This window comes from Rhipicephalus sanguineus, chromosome 11, assembly GCF_013339695.2.
Source record: "Rhipicephalus sanguineus isolate Rsan-2018 chromosome 11, BIME_Rsan_1.4, whole genome shotgun sequence".
NCBI lineage: Eukaryota > Metazoa > Arthropoda > Arachnida > Ixodida > Ixodidae > Rhipicephalus > Rhipicephalus sanguineus.
The window spans coordinates 118,175,569-118,195,491 of NC_051186.1; the positions used below are offsets into that span (position 1 = coordinate 118,175,569).

General features: G+C 49.1%; 1 pseudogene; it reads left to right on the plus strand.

Annotated features, from left to right (window-relative positions):
- Positions 1-9,892, plus strand: part of LOC125756443 (uncharacterized) — a 16,888-nt pseudogene extending 6,996 nt beyond the window's left edge.
- The last annotated feature ends 10,031 nt before the right edge of the window (positions 9,893-19,923 follow it).

Sequence of the window (19,923 nt, forward strand, 5' to 3'; positions counted from 1 at the left end):
GGAGTTTTTGTTTTGTTTCTTTCCTTTTTTTTCAGGAAACACGTGTGTTTTCTAGGCCAAAGTGTTGCACTTGGGGTGTTGACGACTTTTTTTTTTCAGAACCACTGTTAGTCAAGTATGTGCACAAGCGTACTCGCGACTCTTTTTCGGCAGGTTTCTTACTTCTATCTCTCCTCTTTTTTTGTATGTACTTTTTCTTAACCTTTTTCTCTCTCTCTCGGCTCGGAGAACGATGATATAAAAGCGCATCGAAGCAGGGTAAAATTCATACTGATGAAGATCGGTCTCCGATCCAAACGTCGACAAATTAACAGTTTTTTAGAAGCGTATACCTTTTTCCTAATTATTTTACGGCAACCGAAGACAGACTCTTCATAACCTACGTACCACTTACAATGGCTGCCTTCCCCGCTTCTCCAAAACAAGTAATCTGGAAATAACCTCAGCAGACACCGACATGTGCCGTGTTGGGGGATTCGCAGACGAGGCATCTGCACACCCACTTCGACCCTTCCAGCCCCGATTCTCCGGCGTTCATCTCGCAGCCCGGTGCCCAAATTGATGACATCGCCGGAATTCTGGACTTTGTGCCACGAGGTACTTCATTTTTGATTTTCCATATTGGGACGAACGACCTCGCCAGGACGAGCGCCGACATCGCCATCGAGAAGTATGCCAAGCTCCTCGACTATATCGAATGTGCCTTTGTACACTCTTCCCGGACTTTTACTAAGCTTTTTGAGTTGACTGCCTTTAAGCGCTTATCCCTTCTTTTGAAGTTTCATTTCCTCACAGGCTTCAGGAGCAAATGTGAAGGGGGGGAGCCGAAGACGTGACGAGTGACAATGGGATGGAGGAATGCACCCATGTTGTGTTGGGGCTTCAAAGCATTGGAAATCGGCTAGTGACTACAGAAGTGTACCTCACCTGGACAATCTTTGGATATCAGCGGAGATTTTGTTTTGTTTCTTTCCTTTTTTTTCAGGAAACACGTGTGTTTGCTAGGCCAAAGTATGTGCACGTGACTCTTTTTCGGCAGGTTTCTTACTTCTCTCTCTCCTCTTTTTTTTGTATGTACTTTTTCTTAACCCTTTTCTCTGTCTCTCGGCTCGGAGAACGATGATATAAAAGCGCATCGAAGCGTATACCTTTTTCCTATATATATATATATATATATATATATATATATATATATATATATATATACATATATATATATATATATATATATATATATATATATAATATATATATATATATATATATATATATATTGTAAAGACGAGAAAAGAGACAACGCCTGTTCGCTAGGCCAGCTGTTCTTATTCCCCCTCCCCTCTTCGTCTTCCTCTGCTTCCCTAGTCTAGCATGCGCCCGTGCCCGAGTCTCGCTCTTCACTACACTCGGCCACGCTACGAGCATGGAGTCCTGCCAAAATCGCCCCTTTGTGGCGGTGGTCCTCTAATCGCAGGTGGAAACATTCAGAGGCCCTGGGCCACCATGCGTAGTATTCGCAACTTTCAGCAACTATAGGGGGCGACACAAGAAATCCAATATGGCGGTCGGTGCGGTGATCACCGGTACACACGGAGCGATCACCGCATGTGTTGTCGTTGGTTGCTGCCGCTTGCCGGCTAGGATAATTTTCCACCGCACTGAACTTCCCATGCATGGAGTGGCTCACGCTTGAGAGCATAAACTGCGAGACACACGGCACGATTTTGCATCCGATTTGACGTCCTACGCGCTTGTGTAGCAGCCGGAATGGTGATGTTTCGCCGTACGGGGTCGCTGGATCGGGCGTCCGCGTTAAACTCGGCAGATTTTTCTCATCCGCCCGGTCCGGTGATCGCACGGCCGTATAGCCATAGTGGCAGCAGCACGGGAGACAGGCAACGTCGTGCCGCTGCTCGGTTTCTTACCGCTCCCATCATCATGTCCGAGGATGCCGAAGTATTTGCCGGTATCGCCGCTATCGGTGGCATGAAAAAGATGTGTTTCAATTATTTTATCATGCAAACTAATTCCTAATTCAATAATGCGGCTCTTCCAGTGTGGCACTAATAAAAAAAGCACCGGCATCCACACCACTCGCGAGATCGGGAACCACGATACGGAGGCACCTGCGATGCATTCGCAGATAAGCAGTGACACTGCAGGCCGTCTTACCCAACCGGCTTGCTTCGCTTCCACCTTCGCTCTTAATATTGAGGGTGTCGAGAAAACGGATTGCGTATGTCGACGCCTGACATAAGAGTACAATATCAATCGTGTTAGCAAAATTTGCTCACTCTACGGCGTGCTCGCGCTCGATCGCCGACGGCAGCGGCGTCTGCCTAGCCGCCGCTCGCCGGTGTCAGTTGCGGCAGGTTGTTTTGATGTGGCTTTCGCTTGCGAAGGCATAGCTTTATTGACCATCGTCTTCTAAATTAAGCAAAAAAAAGAGAACTCGGCTGCTGTCTCCCAGGACCGTGGTAGCGCAGTACGTAAGGTGTTGCGATGCATGTTCACGCGGGTTCGATTCCCGGCCACAGCGGCCGCATTTCGATGGATGGAGGAAAAAAGCAAAAGATGACCTGCGTGCTTAGATTTAGGAGCACATTAAAGAACCCCGGGTGGTCGAAATTCATCCGGAGCTCCTCACTACAGCGCGTCCCATAATCGTATCGTGGTATTGGCACGTAATATCCGAGGAATTCAGTTGTGTCCCAAAATTCAGCCGATTTGAGAAGCACGATGGAAACCTTCACTTTCTCGTATGACAAGCTTCCCGATGCGCACGTGGATATCCCATTGTCTTTTCTGCCGCCGGTCCAAGGGAAAACTAGCCACGTTTACGACGCCTTTCACGGTATACGGTTTGAGCATTTTGGCACGCAGTACACGCGATTTCTCTTCTGTTGTTTACCCATTACTGAACCGCAAAGCTTCCACAATGTTGCACCAACAAAATCCATCGTAATTCACTGGCCACACGCACAATAAGTTGCAGGACACACCGACGACGAAGCACAGCCAGCACGTTGTCGCCAGGCAGGTTTTCGTTCTATCACCGGAACGCGGCTTTCACCGGTTGCCGCGTGGCGGCGCCACCGTAGCTGAAAGTTGCGAATACTGATGCCTCTGGCGGGCGGAATTGGCTGCCTCGCGGAGGCCCCTCACGGCCTCGCTGTGACTTGCTCTGGAAGTCAGGCGCTGATGGTTCTGGTGGACGTCATTGGCAATGTCGTGATGGTCGTCGCACCGTAAGCGCAAACCTCTCAGGCGGGCGGGATTGGCTGTGTGTGGGTGGCCGCCCCGACCTGCCTTGCTGGGCTGCCGAACACTCTGGTGGGCGACATTGGCTGTCTCGTTGTGGCTGCAGGTCTCGGCCCCGCTGCGACCTGGCGTTGTGTTCTGCAGAAGGTAGAGCTAGCGGGCTGCACTGAACCTTCATAGAGGGCCGACGGTGCCTGCGACCTTTCAGAGAGGGTCGAAGGTGCCTGCGACGGCTGTCTTGTCGCAGTTCTGAACGCATTGTAGGAGGTCCTTGAGACTGTATGGTGGTCGGCTGCGAAATCACGGGATTAGGAAAGATGACCTCAGCAACTGTGAGATCCTCGGCAGGCTTTAGCTGTGAGGCCGAGTTTATGTCTGCCGGTATGTCGAATGTCGCAGGGCTACCCTGTTCAGGAAAGCGGAGGTCAGCATCCAAACCTCCGGTAAACTTGGGCTGTATTGGCAGGTCTATTATTACGCCAGCTTGATTGATCGCGTGAGCGGTGATGGTTGTTATACGCTCTTCGAGTTCCTTCACCGGTAGCGTCTCAGACACGACAGAAGCTGGCACCTGCATGTGCCTTAGTGAAGGCGAGACAGGGGGCCGCTTCTCCGTCTGCGTTGAACCAGGAGCGCCAGCGCAGTCCTCTCGATGGTGGATCTACATGGGAGGGGTGCCTTGTCTTTCGTTTTTTGTTCGCTCAGGTAGAACTGGCGTCATCGAAAATAAACCGACGCCTCCACGTGCCCAAGTGATGATGAGCTTGCGACCCCCATAATCGATTTCTGTGGCTTGGAGGCGGTCCTGGACTCGGGTAAGGAACGTAGTGAGGTGGGTCGCTACGAGACGATTGAGTTCTCGACCGCGAAGCCCACCTTGTAGCCTGTGTTGGTGTCTGCATCTGCCGCGGGGCCTTGCGCGAAGCTTGCTGTGAAGGTGCTGTACGGCACAGGTACACCATCCGTACAGTGTTTTTGACGTTCCCGGTTATGGAGGGAGGGCATGGTAGTGGGGGCCCGAGCTGCACCGTCGAGCTTGTACGTCTCACAGCTCCCATCCGCGGCAGACAGTGGGTCGGTAGTTATGGGGTCGCAGGCATGTGATAGCGGGCGAAAAAGGCTTATCAGCTTGGCGCACCATTCAGGCCAAGACCTCTGCCTGACGCCTTCGTAGGCATGCCATGCCTTGGTGGCATCGCGAAGGCGGTCGATGGCCACGAGCCATTTGTGATTTTCCGGCCAGGCATGGCGAGAGCCGAGCGCATTGATGGTAGCCGCCCACACATAGACGTCATCTTGAAAACCCCGGAACACCGGTAGTTCCGATGGAGCCATTGATGGTAATGTGCCTTGCGAGGACCCGGAAGTTCTTGCGGCAAAATGGTCTAGATCCTTAGCTAACAGGGATGTCGCCCGCATGACGTCCGTGAGGTGGCCAAGCGAAGAGCTTAAAGAGCCAGGGGTGGTGTCCGCGGAGATTACGGGCGTCGCGGCACTCACGGTGGTGGTTGAGAACAAGGAATGAGGTGATGTCATGCAGGCAAGTCACTGCGACAGGCTCCCAGCGGTGCGGATGATCTCCGCTGCATCGTCGGGTGAACCGCCCGGTGAACCAGTGGCGGCGGCCGCGGAATATATAGTCGTCACAGCAATCAGCGCTGCGATGTCGTGAATCAAGGAAACGTGGCCGACGCTATGAATGGGAGCGCCGGTATAGTACCGTCGAGTCGCCGAGGAGGCCTGGACGCCTTCCCCGGACGGTGCTTTAAGCGCCGGCAGGTTAGTGGGTGCCGGGGAGGCTTGGACTCCGTCCCCGAATTGTCCTTCTTGCGGCGGCCGGTATGCGGTTTCCATGTCCTAGGAAGCACGGACGGCGTTCCTTGACTGGCGAAGACGGACGAACACAGGCGGCTTGTGCCGTAAGGCTTCGTTTCCGACAACTGCGCCATTGTAAAGACGAGAAAAGAGACAATGCCTGTTCGCTAGGCCAGCTGTTCTTATTCCCCCTCTTCGTCTCCCTCTGCTTCCCTAGCCTAGCATGCGCCCGTGCCCGAGCGTCGCTCTTCACAACAATATATATATATATATATATATATATATATATATTGAGAAGAGGTTTATTGGCGGTGCGTTCCTGTGGTGACGCTCTGAACAAACACAGCGAGTCGGCGCAGAGCACTGTCCAGAAAGATGCCAGCGACAAGCAGCGCGAGGCGAGCGTTGGCGATACTGCTGACCGGCGACGCGTCTTCTTCTTCACAATTCGCCCCCGCCGGAAAAGAGCCATCCTGGCGACCTAGGAGTCTGGAGGCAGAGGGCTGTGGTATGGCTTGAGACGTGCCACGTGGACGAGGTCACGTCCACGCCGGCGCATGTGGTCAGATGGGGAAACTGGCTCAATGATAAAGTTCACCGGGGATGTTTGCTCCAAAACACGGTAAGGCCCTTCGTACTTTGGGACGAGCTTTGAGGAAAGCCCAGGAGCTTGGTACGGAACAGCCAGCCATACAAGAGATCCAGGGGAATAGCTGGGACTTGGACGTGAGTCGGCGTTGTTTTCCTTCTGGCGCTGTTGTTCTTGGGATGTAAAGGTGCGCGCGAGTTGGCGGCACTCTTCCACTTGTCAGGCAGCTTCGGACACAGGTGGGCATTCGGAAGCGTCCGGACGATATGGTAGGAGAGTGTCGATGGTGTGCGAAGGTTCGCGGCCATACAGGAGAAAGAAAGGTGAGAATCCCGTGGTAGCCTGTGTAGCGGTGTTGTATGCGAACGTTATGAAGGGAAGAACGCGGTCCCAGTTACCATGATCAGATGTCACGTACATCGCGAGCATGTCACCGAGGGTGCGGTTGAATCGTTCGGTGAGCCCGTTAGTCTGCGGGTGGTATGCCGTGGTCCGTCGATGAACAACGTGGCATTCGGAAAGCAGAGCTTCGACGACTTCCGAGATGAAGGCTCGACCTCTGTCACTAAGGAGTTCCCGAGGTGCGCCATGTCGAAGGATGAATCGGCGTAGGACGAAAGACGCTACGTCCCGCGCAGTGGCACTTGGCAGAGCAGCAGTTTCGGCGTAGCGTGTCAAATGGTCCACAGCGACTATGATCCACCGATTGCCATCCGGTGTCATTGGAAGTGGGCCGTAGAGATCTATGCCGACGCGGTCGAAGGGGTTGGCAGGGCACGGAAGTGGCTGCAAGGCTCCAGACGCGCGTGAAGGCGCACCTCCGCACCTCCACCAATTGAGAAGAGTTTTATTGGCGGTGCGTTCCTGTGGTGACGCTCTGAACAAACACAGCGAGTCGGGGCAGAGCACTGTCCAGAAAGATGCCAGCGACAAGCAGCGCGAGGCGAGCGTTGGCGATACTGCTGACCGGCGACGCGTCTTCTTCTTCACAATATATATATATATATATATATATTATATATATATATATATATATATATATATATATATATATTAATATATATATATATATATTGACACGCGAACTGCTACTGTTTTGATTACAATAAAATGTTGCAACCACTGGGTGTTGTATCAATTGCAGTATGACTACATGTTTTTCATGGAAATGAAAGAAATCAACTTGCGCATGCAACAAAAATTGCTGAAACACTGTCTGCTCAATGTAACTGCTTGTGCTTTAGTACCAAGCAAATTGAACAGATGAGTCGCACATTATGAGGCATTGTAGGGGAGAGATAGGCAATTGAAAGTTAGGCAGATTAGAAAGTTTAACGTAATGTGCAGGCGGACGAATGAACTCATGTTCTGTGTTATGACTGTCAACTGCGAACAAGCCAACCTGTCTGCTGCTGCGAAAATACCATACCAGTAATTCCAAAGAACCATTAGTTTCTGAAGGACAGCTGTTTCACTGAGGAAGACGGTAATGCCTATTTTTTAATCCGTACTGCGTCATCTGTGAAAGAGAAGGGCCAAATACACATGGAGGTTCACGAGATATAAGTGCAAGCACATGAACTTCTTCATTTGGCAGGAGACCTCTCACTGGTAAATTTGGGAAGGTTGCTGCTTCACTTTGGAGCACGCCTTAGGCATTCACTTTAACGCGGAGGCTTGATGCTTTACAAAAGAAGTTAATGAGCAAGATAGTAGGTAGTCTTCGAGTATGAAAGCAACTAAATAATATCTGGGGTTGAACGTCCGAAAACCACAATATGATTATGAGAGATGCCTTATTGAAGTGCTCCGGAAATTTCGACCACCTGGGGTTCCTTAACGTGCACCTAAATCTAAGTACACGGGCCTCAAACATTTTCGCCTCCATCGAAAATGCAGCCCCCGCGGCCGGGATTCGATCCCGCGAACTTGGGGTCAGCAGCCGAGCGCCATCACCACTAGACCACCATGACGGGTCAAGCAACTAAATATTGAATAAGGGTTACAGAGATCCGCTGTACGCCGCGCTAAACCGTCCATTGCGAATGCGCACTAAATGCGGGAATAGATGATCGTTTACTTGCTCAGGGCGCGCTACTGCCCATCCGTGAAGCTCGCGACAGTACGCACGCATTGAATGCACTTAATGTATGCGCGTTACAATGTCCTTGTAACTCGGGCATCTGCATGTGTAATTTCATATAGGAACGCAGGCAGCCTCGAACCGCTCATAAAACACTGCCCCCTCTGGACGCGTGCAGTTCGCGGCAGCAGAAATAATGAAAATTGCTCCACAGCATACGCTTATGGAATGCACTAATGTTCGGTCATCTGAAGATGCATTTGTCCCGCTGGTATTCACGAATTTCGGGCGAACGAAGCATTGTCGATATATGGAGAAGCACTCAAGAGGGCACACGTTTATAGTTTTTCTAGGGGCACGACATGATGAACCGAAGAATTCGGAGCCAAAGGTGCTTACGTCGGCCTAAATGAAGCCCCACAAATTATTTATTGGGCTTACGCATGAGCAAACACACGCCGGTGGTAGAAGAAGCGAAGTTCGCAGTTCCGCTGACGGGTTACCAGCTGCTTTGTACATACATGGGTACATGTATAAGCCCACAAAAAAAACACGCAAGCAAGACGCGGCGTGGCAGTGTAATAATTAAAGTGTTTGCTTTCGATACATGTGGTCGCGAGCTCCATTTTTATGTCGTGCTTACTTGTACGCAAATATCATGTACGTGCATAAATACTTTCATGCCCATTTTCTATTATGTCCTAGTGATGAATAGTAGCACAAGTTATCCGTGAAACGCTAAGATACTGCCTGCAATGTATGTTTTTATTTATTTCCCAACCACTCTAGGGCCGCGTGGTTCAAAAACGCTCTCAAAAGAAGCAGCGAAACTCCCAATGTGCTCCGTTCAAGCGCTCAAAATCATTTGAATAAAAACACCAAATTGGCCTTCTTAAGACTCCGTTAATTCCACCTCGTCACTCCATTAACAAAAGATGTAAACAAAACCTCCTTTTGACGGGGGTTTGGCCTACTACCTCAAGGATACACGCTAAGCGTCGAGCCTGAAACTGCCTGAAAGGCTCAAAAGCCTTTGCAGTGCAGCTTCTCTTCGCGCAAGCAAACGCCATACCTATATAGAAGACACGAAGGGCCACATACGCCCAGGAGGTCTACGGATGCGATAAGCGCCAACCATACGAAGTGACACGAAGAACGAGAAGGAGCTCGATACTTGCAGCGCGCCGCTGCAGCACTAGGAAGGACGTCCGAAAAGAACGCACAGGCATGCAGAAGGCAAGCGTGGACAAACAACTGTCACAGCGCAGGCCTGCGCGCCCTAGCGTTTGAATCCTGGTTAAGGAATCTCAGATCCTTGTAGTCGTGTCGGACTCGCTCTCTCACTCGTAAGACCGAGACTTCGCCGGTCTACGAGGCCGCTCATCGCCGCAACGTAAATAGGGTCAAAGGCGCAGCCATGGCCATAATAAAAACGGTGACTGCTCTGACGAACAGTGTCAAGATCCTCGAAGCAAGGGTCAAGACTCGAATACCCTCAGAAGCTGAGGGTTTTAGACGTGATTCTTCATATGAAAGACCAAACAAAACCTTCAAATATGGCGGGTCAGGTTCCTTGTCTCGCAATAGAACGGCGTCGGGTTCCTGCCGAGAAAGGCCGTCTTGTAGCAGTTCGTTCGTTCACGCGAGCGCAAGTCGCACGCCATTTTACTGCAGGAAACTCTCAGAGAGGCAGTTTCACTGCAGGGTTACAGGTCTCACTGGGTCTTCTTTGAGGGCAGGAGGGACATTTGTTTCCTCGTGTCCAAGCGATGTTTTTTTGTCCTACACTCCATGCGTATGGACAAGAACAATGTCGAGCATTCGCTAATTGAGATCATTCCCAAAGCCTGGCTCAAATCCATTATCTTTTTCTCAACATATACATTTTCCCCAGGGACCACAGACACCGCTTTGCGTCCCTTGTGGCGAAGGCCGCGGGGCTGGCGGCGGGCGCCCCACTGGTGGTCACGGGCGAATTCAATGCTCCACGCCGCAAGTGGGCTACCCGTCCTTCACCGCGAAGGGGAGTGACCTCTGGCAAATGGCCGCCGAACACGCGGTCGTACGTCCTCGTGTTCACGCCCTCAAGGCGTAACCTGCCTGAGAACTTGGGTAGCGGTTACTTCGTCTTGGGCACCTCCTCCTAGGTGTCCAGCAGCCCCCTCGCGTGAATTTAGGGCCACGGATTGGGACCTGTTCCGCACAATCAGAGAAAGAAAGGCAGCACAACCCGCAGATTTTAAATACTGGTTGCCGCAATTGAAAAGGGACGTGGAGACCACCACCAATACAGTCCACACGGACGTCTAGGTGAAGAGTATGGACAGTCGTCTCGCCCACCTCCTCGAAGCGAAGGCCGCTCTCCGAGCCAGGTGGGAGGGGCAATGGCTCAAACGTAGACTCCGTATGACGAGAGCTGAACTCAATCGCACCATTAAGGAACATTGCTGCGCGCTTGCTAAGCAGCAGTGCGACAAGCTTTGCAACTCGGTCGACGAGCAAATGCGCACGGGAGACAAGTGGGACCTCGTGAAGCAGCTCCGAGAGGAGTCGGCGTCCAAGTCCAACCAGACACTAGATATAGGAAGGGATTTTCACGAAGCCTAACGGGAGGGCTCCACGGCGCACGACATGTTATTGGCCGACATATACCTGCCAGTGGTTCCTTCCAGGGGACGCGGACAACACCCGCTACCGGGGCCTCCAGAGTGAGGACCTCGATGCTCATTTCTCTAAAATCGAGGTCTGGAAGGGCTTTTCAACCTTAATGGCAGATACGGCATTTCGAAGAGGCTGCTTTGCAACCTGGACAAAAATACCTTAAGACGATACCAATCGCGTGTGGGACACGCGTGGTGCCCCGTATGATTGGAAGCTAGCGTCAGTAATTCTTTTTCCAAAGCCAGGTCGAACACCCGGCCCAAACAACCTGCGACCTAATCTCGCTCACTTCGTGCGTCGGAAGAGTCGCGAAATACGTCATTCACAACCGGATATCAAGTCATATCGAGGAACGCTAACTCTTCACCTTCAACATGATGGGATTTCGCCCTTCCTTGTCCATTCAGGTTGTCATGAAACTCATTAAGCACCAGATAATCGATGGGGACACCAGGGACGCCAGGGGTATCCTGGCGCTGGACCTTGAAAAGGCCTTCGATAACGTTTCACATAAGCATGTCCTCGATTCCATTTTGGACATGGGCCTTGGGTGCAAGTTTCACGGTTTCGTCACTTCGTTCGGGGCAAGCGCGCCACCCTCAGGGCGGGCGAGGTAACGTCCGATTCCTTCGAGCAGGGGGCGAGGCAACTCCTAAGGGGTGGGTAATCTCACCACTTCTCTTCAACGTCGCCATGCGCGGCCTCTCCGCCCGCCTCTCTGAAGTGGACGGCGTTAATGGCGCTCTCTACGCCGATGACATCACAATGTGGTGCAACAGCGGCAGTGAAGGCAGGCCCGAAAAATTTAGAGCTGAAGAGCCACTAAACAACCCCGCAGTCTAAAATTTGTGACAACTGCAGCCTTGTACATTGTGAACATGTTCCCATAAGAATCTTTTGATTAAGTGGTGTAATAATGAAGCCACAAGGAATAAAAACATTCCAGCTGATTTCAGTTTCTCGCTCAGCCCCACCCTCGTGAAGAGGGGCTTGCTCAATGTGCCACTGTGCCAAAGCGGTGCGGTGAGAGAGCGCAGTTTAGAGCACTGGCAAGATAAACAAAATCGCAACACTTGTGACAACCACAGACCCCAGGACTGCATCATCGCAGAGCCAATATGCCGTTCCATATTGCATAGGACTATTCGACAGTCAGCGCTACTTAACTTTGGTCATAGGTAACATTACACCACTTCGCTAGCAAAGAGGACTGGTCAAGCGTTGAAGAGGAGGCGCGGTTATTGTTTTCAGACGTGTCTGATTGCTGCGGCCCTGTGTACGAATTAGCGAACTTGCCTGGGAGGTGTAAAAAAAGAGGTCAGAGCCCGCTTCATCATCATCATCATCATCATCATCATCAGCCTATGCCCACTGCAGGGCAAAGGCCTCTCCCATGTTCCGCCAATCAACCCGGTCCTGTGCTTTCTGCTGCCACGTTGTACCTACAAACTTCTTAATCTCATCTACCCACCTAATTTTCTGTCTCCCCCTCACGCGTTTGCCATCTCTTCGAATCCAGTCAGTTACCCTTAATGACCGCCGGTTATCCTGCCGACGTGCTACGTGCCCGGTCCATATCCATTTGTTCTTCTTAATTTCAACTATGATATCCCTAACCCCCGTTTGCTCCCTGACCCACTCTCCTCTCTTCCTGTCTCTTAAGGTTACACCTATCATTTTCCTTTCCATCGCTCGCTGCATCGTCCTCAATTTAAGTTGAACCCTCTTTGTAAGTCTCCAGGTTTCTACTCCGTAGGTAAGTACCGGTTAGATGCAGCTGTTATATACCTTCCTCTTGAGAGATAGTGGTTGACTACTAGTCATGATTTGATAATGCTTGCCGAATTAGCCCCATCCCATCCTTATTCTTCTAGTTATTTCACTCTCATGGTTCGGCTCCGCGGTTACTACCTAAGTAGACGCACTCCTTTACAACTTCCAGTGTCTCGCCACCTATCGCAAAGCGAGGTTCTCTGCCAAGATTGTTCCACATTACTTTAGTTTTATGCATATTATTTTCAGTCCTACTCTTGTACTTTCCGTATCCAGTTCAGTAATCATGAGCTGTAATTCGTCTCCCGCGTTACACATCAATGCAATGTCATCAGCGAATCGCAGGTTATTTAGATACTCTCCATTAACTCTTATTCCTAATTCTTCCCAATCTAGGGCCCTGAAAACCTCCTGCGAACACGCGGTGAATAGCATTGGAGAGATCGTGTCTCCCTGTCGTACGCCCTTCTTTATTGGGATTCTGTCGCTTTCTTTATGAAGGACTATAGTGGCTGTGGATGCGCTGTAGATTTCTTCCATTATGTTTATATAGGCTTCGTCGATGTCCTGATTCCGCAGTCCCTGCATGACTGCTGATGTCTCCACCGAATCAAATTCCTTCTCGTAATCTATGAAGGCTATGTATAGGGGTTGGTTGTATTCCGCGCATTTCTCTATCACCTGATTGATAGTATGAATATGGTGTATTGTTGAGAAGCCTGTACGAAATCCTGCCTGGTCCCTTGGTTGATTGAACTCTAATGTCGTTGATTGAACTCTAAGAGCCCGCTTACTGGCCCTTTAAGAGAGCGTAAACATAAACAGCAAAAAAGTACACTTGTAGACATATCACTATATGTTATAAAAAAAAGCAGGCAATTAACATGCTCAATCCATGCAGCATAGAGATGTCTCAGACATTTGCAAGAACATTACTATGGTGGCTGCATGTTTGTGTAGGCCAGAAGCAGCAGGCACGTGGCTTCCATGAATTTGACCCGTTCGTTGAAGGGAAACTGCTGCTCAGATCCTTGTAGCACTGCTTTTTGAAGATGCTTCCTGCGATAACAAAATGAGCACAACACAATTATGGTCTGCAAACATCCACAGATGACCTACATTCCTGCCCTTTCTGATTAAATTCAGCTCTACACTAAACACTGACACAGCAGCGTTCTACATTACAGGGCATCATACTGCTTTCCCTGGCCTGGTTTTAGTAAAGTAATTGTTTTCACCCATAACAAAATGTAGCACTAGTAAAGCGTCGGTTGGGGAAGGTACAGTCGTAAAGTAGGTAAAAAATGACCAATATGAAAAAAAAAACGATGGCTACTTTCACATGAGAAATAAGAATTCTCATAATTCCTGTAATGTCAGACACCAAATGTGTGTAATTGAGCAAGTTTTGACTTTAAGGTATCACAAAAGAATGCCCTTTTGGAAAGTGGGATATGCAGAGTGAACTCTGATGTTGAAATTGGCTGCCTCTACTGGCTGTATAGCAGCAAGTGCATTGCTAAAGCTGCTTGAATGCATTTAACAAGCCTGTGTCATGGTATTGACAGATGGAGAGAGAAGACAAACCGATTTGTTCTCACTTAGCTGCCATGAAATCAAAATGTTGCTTCAGGTGAGGTTTCCTTTTATGCAGATTGCAAAATGCACATGCACGAACTTAGTGGCTGCGCCATACCACAGTAAACGTGATCGACATCTGCTCCAACTGCTTGAGCAGCTGAAAAGTGCTAAGTTACACAATCAGCTGTACAACGTACACATTACGTAAATTCTAGCACTGGCAACCTTTCGCACCTCATACTAGCCTATGGACATTGTGCTCCTTGATGCTGCCAGCTGCATTCACTGTTTTAATTTCTAGCATGCATAGCACGTGCACACAAAGTGCTCAATAATTCTGGGAAGCAGAGTACGTGGTCCGAGGCAATAAATAACATTCATTGACAAGACTTCCACACATCACTAAAGCCTGTTGTTTAGCATAATTGATAAAAATGTGCAGGTAAATGTACACAGCAAATTCAGTAATTGGCCTTGAAGCATTGCAGAGGATAGGTTGAAGCTTTGCAGAAACAAACCGTATGCAGTAAAGCCTGTCCCACACTGCAATCATGAAGTTATAAATTTTAAAGTGGGCCGCTATACTCTTCAGGCACCATGCATTGCATTTATGAAAAAGCTAACATCCCTGTACAACAATGCGTGCTGCAAGAAGTCATGAACCTTAATATTTTTGGCACAATGCCATTTCCCCGTACCACGTTTTACAGAAAGGCAACATTTGTCTTTACAACACTAAGCCATGTTCCCAGGCAAAATGCACTGTCCATGATGACAAAGACATAAAGTACGCTCTTCTATAGTTTAGCTGGTTTACTGGAAGTAAAAACTATGGAAACGCTATCCTAATGGAACTGGCTAGTAAGAGCCTTCTCGCTGCTGTTTACGCGAAGTAATTTCACCTTGGTGGAACGTCACAAGAGTAAGTGGCACATAATAATGAGTGCGAGAACACAGTAACCGGATGTGCAAAGACTACCAGTTATGCTCATTGGTGAAACTATTGGGCTCTTCCCCCGAATAAACCAGTTGGAAATACCCCTCTTGCATGAATAAACTTAATTTGGTTGCTGGCATACATCATGTTGTTACTCTGCACTTCTCCGTCTCATTTATCTAGCACTCATTGTTTCGACATGCCTAGCTCAAACAAGATTCTTCTTCAATAAATAGAACTTTGTACATTACCTTTACGTTGGCTACAGATGCTCATTTATTCTGCCTAAATAAGCACCTACAATGGCATACTTGCCTCAGCCACCTTCTGGACTGCATGGTCAGCACTCCACTGTTTATCGTGACACTGCTGTTTGCTACCTGCAGTACGTTGCGAAAAACTTAAGCATTCAAAAAAAAAAAAGAAAAGCCGAAGCAGGTGTGCCAGCAGCACCTTGCCCTTTGAGGAGGGGAGAAGAGCTCTGATAAATGGCTAATTCAAGACAAACGTATTTCTTCACAGGCTATTATTATGCGATGAGAGCTGTGACTTAACACAAGGACCCACATATAGTACTGAAAGCAATTGAAAATTCAGCTGAAAGTACGGCTTGTCAAATTAGGTCAACGTGCATAAAGGACAAAAATGGGGCAAACCATTGAACAAAATACAGCGTCACGCTGCAGAAATTGCATTTTTAGCAAATATGCGCTTTCTATTGCTCGAAAGATGATAATCTATGTCCAAGAATGCTAACCTAAACGCTTTTGAGGGTCACGTTACTTCACGACAGATAAAATGCATGCCTAAAGAAGACATCCCTAGATACACTTTATTCCTCCCACTGTACCGATTCACGATTCATCGCACAACACGGTGGCTGAAGATTGTTCCTTCAGAGCTCATGCGAAAGAACTGAATTCGGTTTCACGGCGGTACTCCAAGTAAGTTGACAAGAGACATGCATAAATTTGACATGCATTAGACGCATGACATTGGTGCGCCTCGCAAACGTTGTCTCATTTCATAAATAGTTAACGCATAGCAGTGCGTGCAACCGAGCTAATTACCAAAATTTTATAACACTACCGACTATACGTTCTTGGCAGATGTCATGCACGAGCACAATCCACACAACTACAACTACATACAGTACCAACACGTTATGCGATTTTCTTCGGTGACAACGCGTACTCCAATAAGAACAACTCACAATGTATACGAAACGTAACGTTCGATATCACTTACCTACTGGCAAGAAAGCACGCTGGCAGCGTACACTGCAGGTTGACCGCCGGTTTTCAAGCGATGCGCCAAGAGAGGAATGGCTAAGCTACACGCACCCGCCGTCCCTGAGCGTCAAGGCATTTTCCAAGGGCCACAGAGTGCGTCGTCGAGAAAACGATTGCGGCGCTGCTACTCACTGACATGTAGTATTGCCTCGATGTGAGCGGACAAAACGCGCATCAAGGCACCCTACTGACGTACGGAAACATTTGAAGAAGGTGTTCTTCAAAACTGTGAATAGCGTACGTAGTACGTCGATAAACACTGAACAAAGAAGTCGTACACTGGAGTCGCACGGCCGGCATCTGGTGACTATTTACCGGGAACGGCGTATTGTAGTGCGTGATGAACTTGCCCTTACGTCAGTAACCACTACATACAACACACAATGCGAGGCGGCGTGGTAAAATTCGACCGTATGAACAAAACTCGGCATGACGAAACACACACGAACGCAGAAATTTCGTGGCTAGAAAGGTTTGCCTGTTTGCCTAGTGTCGTGAGCGAGACAGCGCTCCGGCCAGGCGAAAATAGTTTGTGATACTGCTTGCAGAGGGCGCGGCTGCTTGCTTGCGTGCTCACGCGCTGCGTCCGCCTGCGCCCTGTGGAGTTTCTCGTTGAAACCAAGCTTTGTAGTTGCGGTATAAGCTCGTTGTGTACGTCACACATTGATGTGATAAATTCTAAACTAAGAAAAAAAACCTGGAGGCTGTGCGGGCAGGTTAGCTTCTTCTGAACGGCAAATGCTGGCGTTACATATAGAGCGTAGGGAACAGAGATGTACTCGTAAGAGATTCGGGGTTTCCGATCTAGTTTAATAACGTTATTTCTCACGCAGTTATGTTTGAGTACAATGATTGAAATAATCATAAACAATTATAGTGATTACATGAAGGAAAAAAATACAATAAACAGTGAAGGAGACGCTAAGACAGATATTCTGGCGCGGACTGTGAGTAAACATTGAAAGGAAAAGACAGGTGCACATGAATAAAAAATAATTAATTAAAAGTAAGAATCAGCGAACAGTCAAAATTTATGTACACGTGAATGACCTCGCTTGATGTTTCACGCCCACTCTTGCAGGCATACTGGATCCGTAGAAGCTCTCAATAGCAATCGATGGCTTTTCTTTGCACGACTTCTTTCGCATAACGTTATGGAACAAGTTATCTTTTCCTTTTTAGGCATGTTGCGCTGGAGCGGCTAGAAAGATTTGCACTTGCACGCGAGCATGCACGAACCTCTCAGCACGCAGCTCGGAATTAAATTGCAACAACCTCCGAAATTTCAGGGTCGGATCCAAGTGGAGCAGGGTACGGTGCCCTTACGCCCTCCCCCTTTACGCCCTCCCCTCCCCCTACAATAGCGCGTAGGGAACAGAGATGTACTCGTAAGAGATTCGGGGTTTCCGATCTAGTTTAATAACGTTATTTTCGCGCAGTTATGTTTGAGTACAATGATTGAAATAATCATAAACAATTATAGTGATTACATGCGGAGAAAAATCAATAAACAGTGAAGGAGACGCTAAGACAGATATTCTGGCGCGGATTGGTGAGTAAACATTGAAAGGAAAAGAAAGGTGCACATCAATAAAAAATAATTAATTAAAAGTAAGAATCAGCGAAACAGTCAAAATTATGTACACGTGAATGACCTCCTTGATGTTTCACGCCCCCTCTTGCAGGCATACTGGATCCGTAGAAGCTCTCAATAGCAATCGATGGCTTTTCTTGCACGACTCTTTCGCCATAAACGTTATGGAACAAGGTATCTTTCCTTTTTAGGCATGTTGCGCAGGAGCGGCTAGAAAGATTTGCATTTGCACGCGAGCATGCACGAACCCTCAGCACGCAGCTCGGAATTAAATTGCAACAACCTCCGAATTTCAGGGTCGGATCCAAGTGGAACAGGGTACGGTGCCCGTCGCCCTCCCCCTTTAATTTCCGTTAGCAAAGGATATGCATATATGGGAATTTTTTTGCTTGCGAAATTTTTTTCCCGCCTTTACTAGCTCACTACCCCCCTCTCCCTTGATGGTCGATGCTTCAGCTGGTAATTAAAGGCTGGAATGATCGATGAGTAAGTTTAGGCACAAAGCAACAAGAAAGAAAGAAAAGAAGTGGATAAGCAACGTGCCGCACCATTTTTTTGCTACATTAAAGCTGCCTATACCATCGTTTTTGGAAAAGGGACCCGCCTCGTTGTACCTACTGCCTCCTACACACAAAGCACCAGCAACGAGATTCTTTGAAGACGACCCTGCTGCAGTGTATGTCATATGACTGACTAAATGCGTAGGAATAGAGAAAGCAAAAAAAAATTCACAGCATATCCACGGAGTGAATGATGATGAGTGGGCGAAGCTGCGGAGGTTCATCGGTAAACCGTGAATCTTCCGTGAATTCTGCCCAGTCGTTCAACCGGCGTGAGATCGGGCGCGTTTATACTAAAGGTTCGATGAGAGTTATGAAGACTTGCAGCACTTAATTTTACATGTACGCTGTGAATTTTCATTGTTTAATCACGCAAGGAGAAATCGCACACGCACTACCTTGGAGGTCAAAATCCAGGCTATATATAACGGGTGGTCAGTGAAACGGTTGGCAGCGCGAGCGGTCGGTTTTTTCAATCAAGACTCTGCCGCGACGCTGCCTGTCGTCGCGCTGCTGCACCGCGAGGCAAGATAGGGGGGGGGGGGCGTAGGGGAGGAGAAAGAGGGGGAAGCGTAGGAGAGGAGTGGGCGATACTACCACGTACTGTACGGGATATCCGTTTACGCCGGACAACGGAGACGTGACAAGGTTAGTCTAAGAGGAGCTACGCCCTAAAAAATTGGCCGCGTATCTGCGTGCTTCGCTGCAAATGTCGTCTAAAGACGATAGAAGAGGCGCTGCGTGAGATATGGACGCCATCTGGCAATACGTCGGGAACATTGAGTGCTGTGTTGCGGGCTGGTAGTCCGGGCAGCAGCAGGCGAAGACCGGCGGTTGACCAACGCGACCGGCGGGGACGCCAGCCAGCCCGAACACGCGGTTTGGCGCGAAGCGCTGAAGCAGAAGAAACGTCCGCACTCAACGAGTACTCTCCACACACTATTTTATTTACACGTCGCCTGGGTAAAACAGGATTGCAGAGCGGCGCCCCATGGCATTCCTACAGTGCAATACAGAACCGAAACCGAAACACAACAATGAGCTCGTGCAGAGGGCACTGAGGAAGGCAAGTTTCAGCGCAGCTTAAGAAACTAGGGTCTTTAGAATTACGTATGTATGCATTTTCTATTAAAGGAACACACCACCTAATACTTAACTAGTGATGTTGCGCCTCAGATATGCGTGATATTTACTTTTTGATCGACAACATTCACAAGTATGAACAGCCATACCAGTTCAAGATGGCTGGCCCTTGGGCAAGTGGTTCAACTTTGGCCGAGTGGCTGCATCGAGTGACGTGCCGACAAACAGAAAGACATTTCTGCGCGCTGCCCCAATTGCCGGGCGGACGAATCGGCCCACCACGCAATGTTTGAGTGTCTAGCAGCCAAGCCCGTCTGGCGCCTGGTGGCGAAAGATTTAAGATCCGCCCCCTCCGTCGCTCGATCGTAACAGGGGCGCTTTCGCCAAAACTGGTGATTGCGTGCACCTTATTTGTTATTTGGAAAAGGCGGTGCGTGGCAGAGGGGAAGAAAACACCTGTTAGGGCAGCCTACCCCGCGGTTTTCGTATAAGGCTGATGGTGTGGAAGCACCTTTCAGAGAAATAGAGGCCAGCGGCGGCCCACCCATCGTGCCACCCCCCCCCCCCCGCTACTTTTTTTAGCGGTACTGTTTTGAGAGGATGCCACGCGAATTGTGATAACTTACCTCCATTGTTTGGGTGAGCTCGCGCTAGCTAGGCGACCCCCCCCCCCGGCCCCGGAACGTGACAGGTTCCG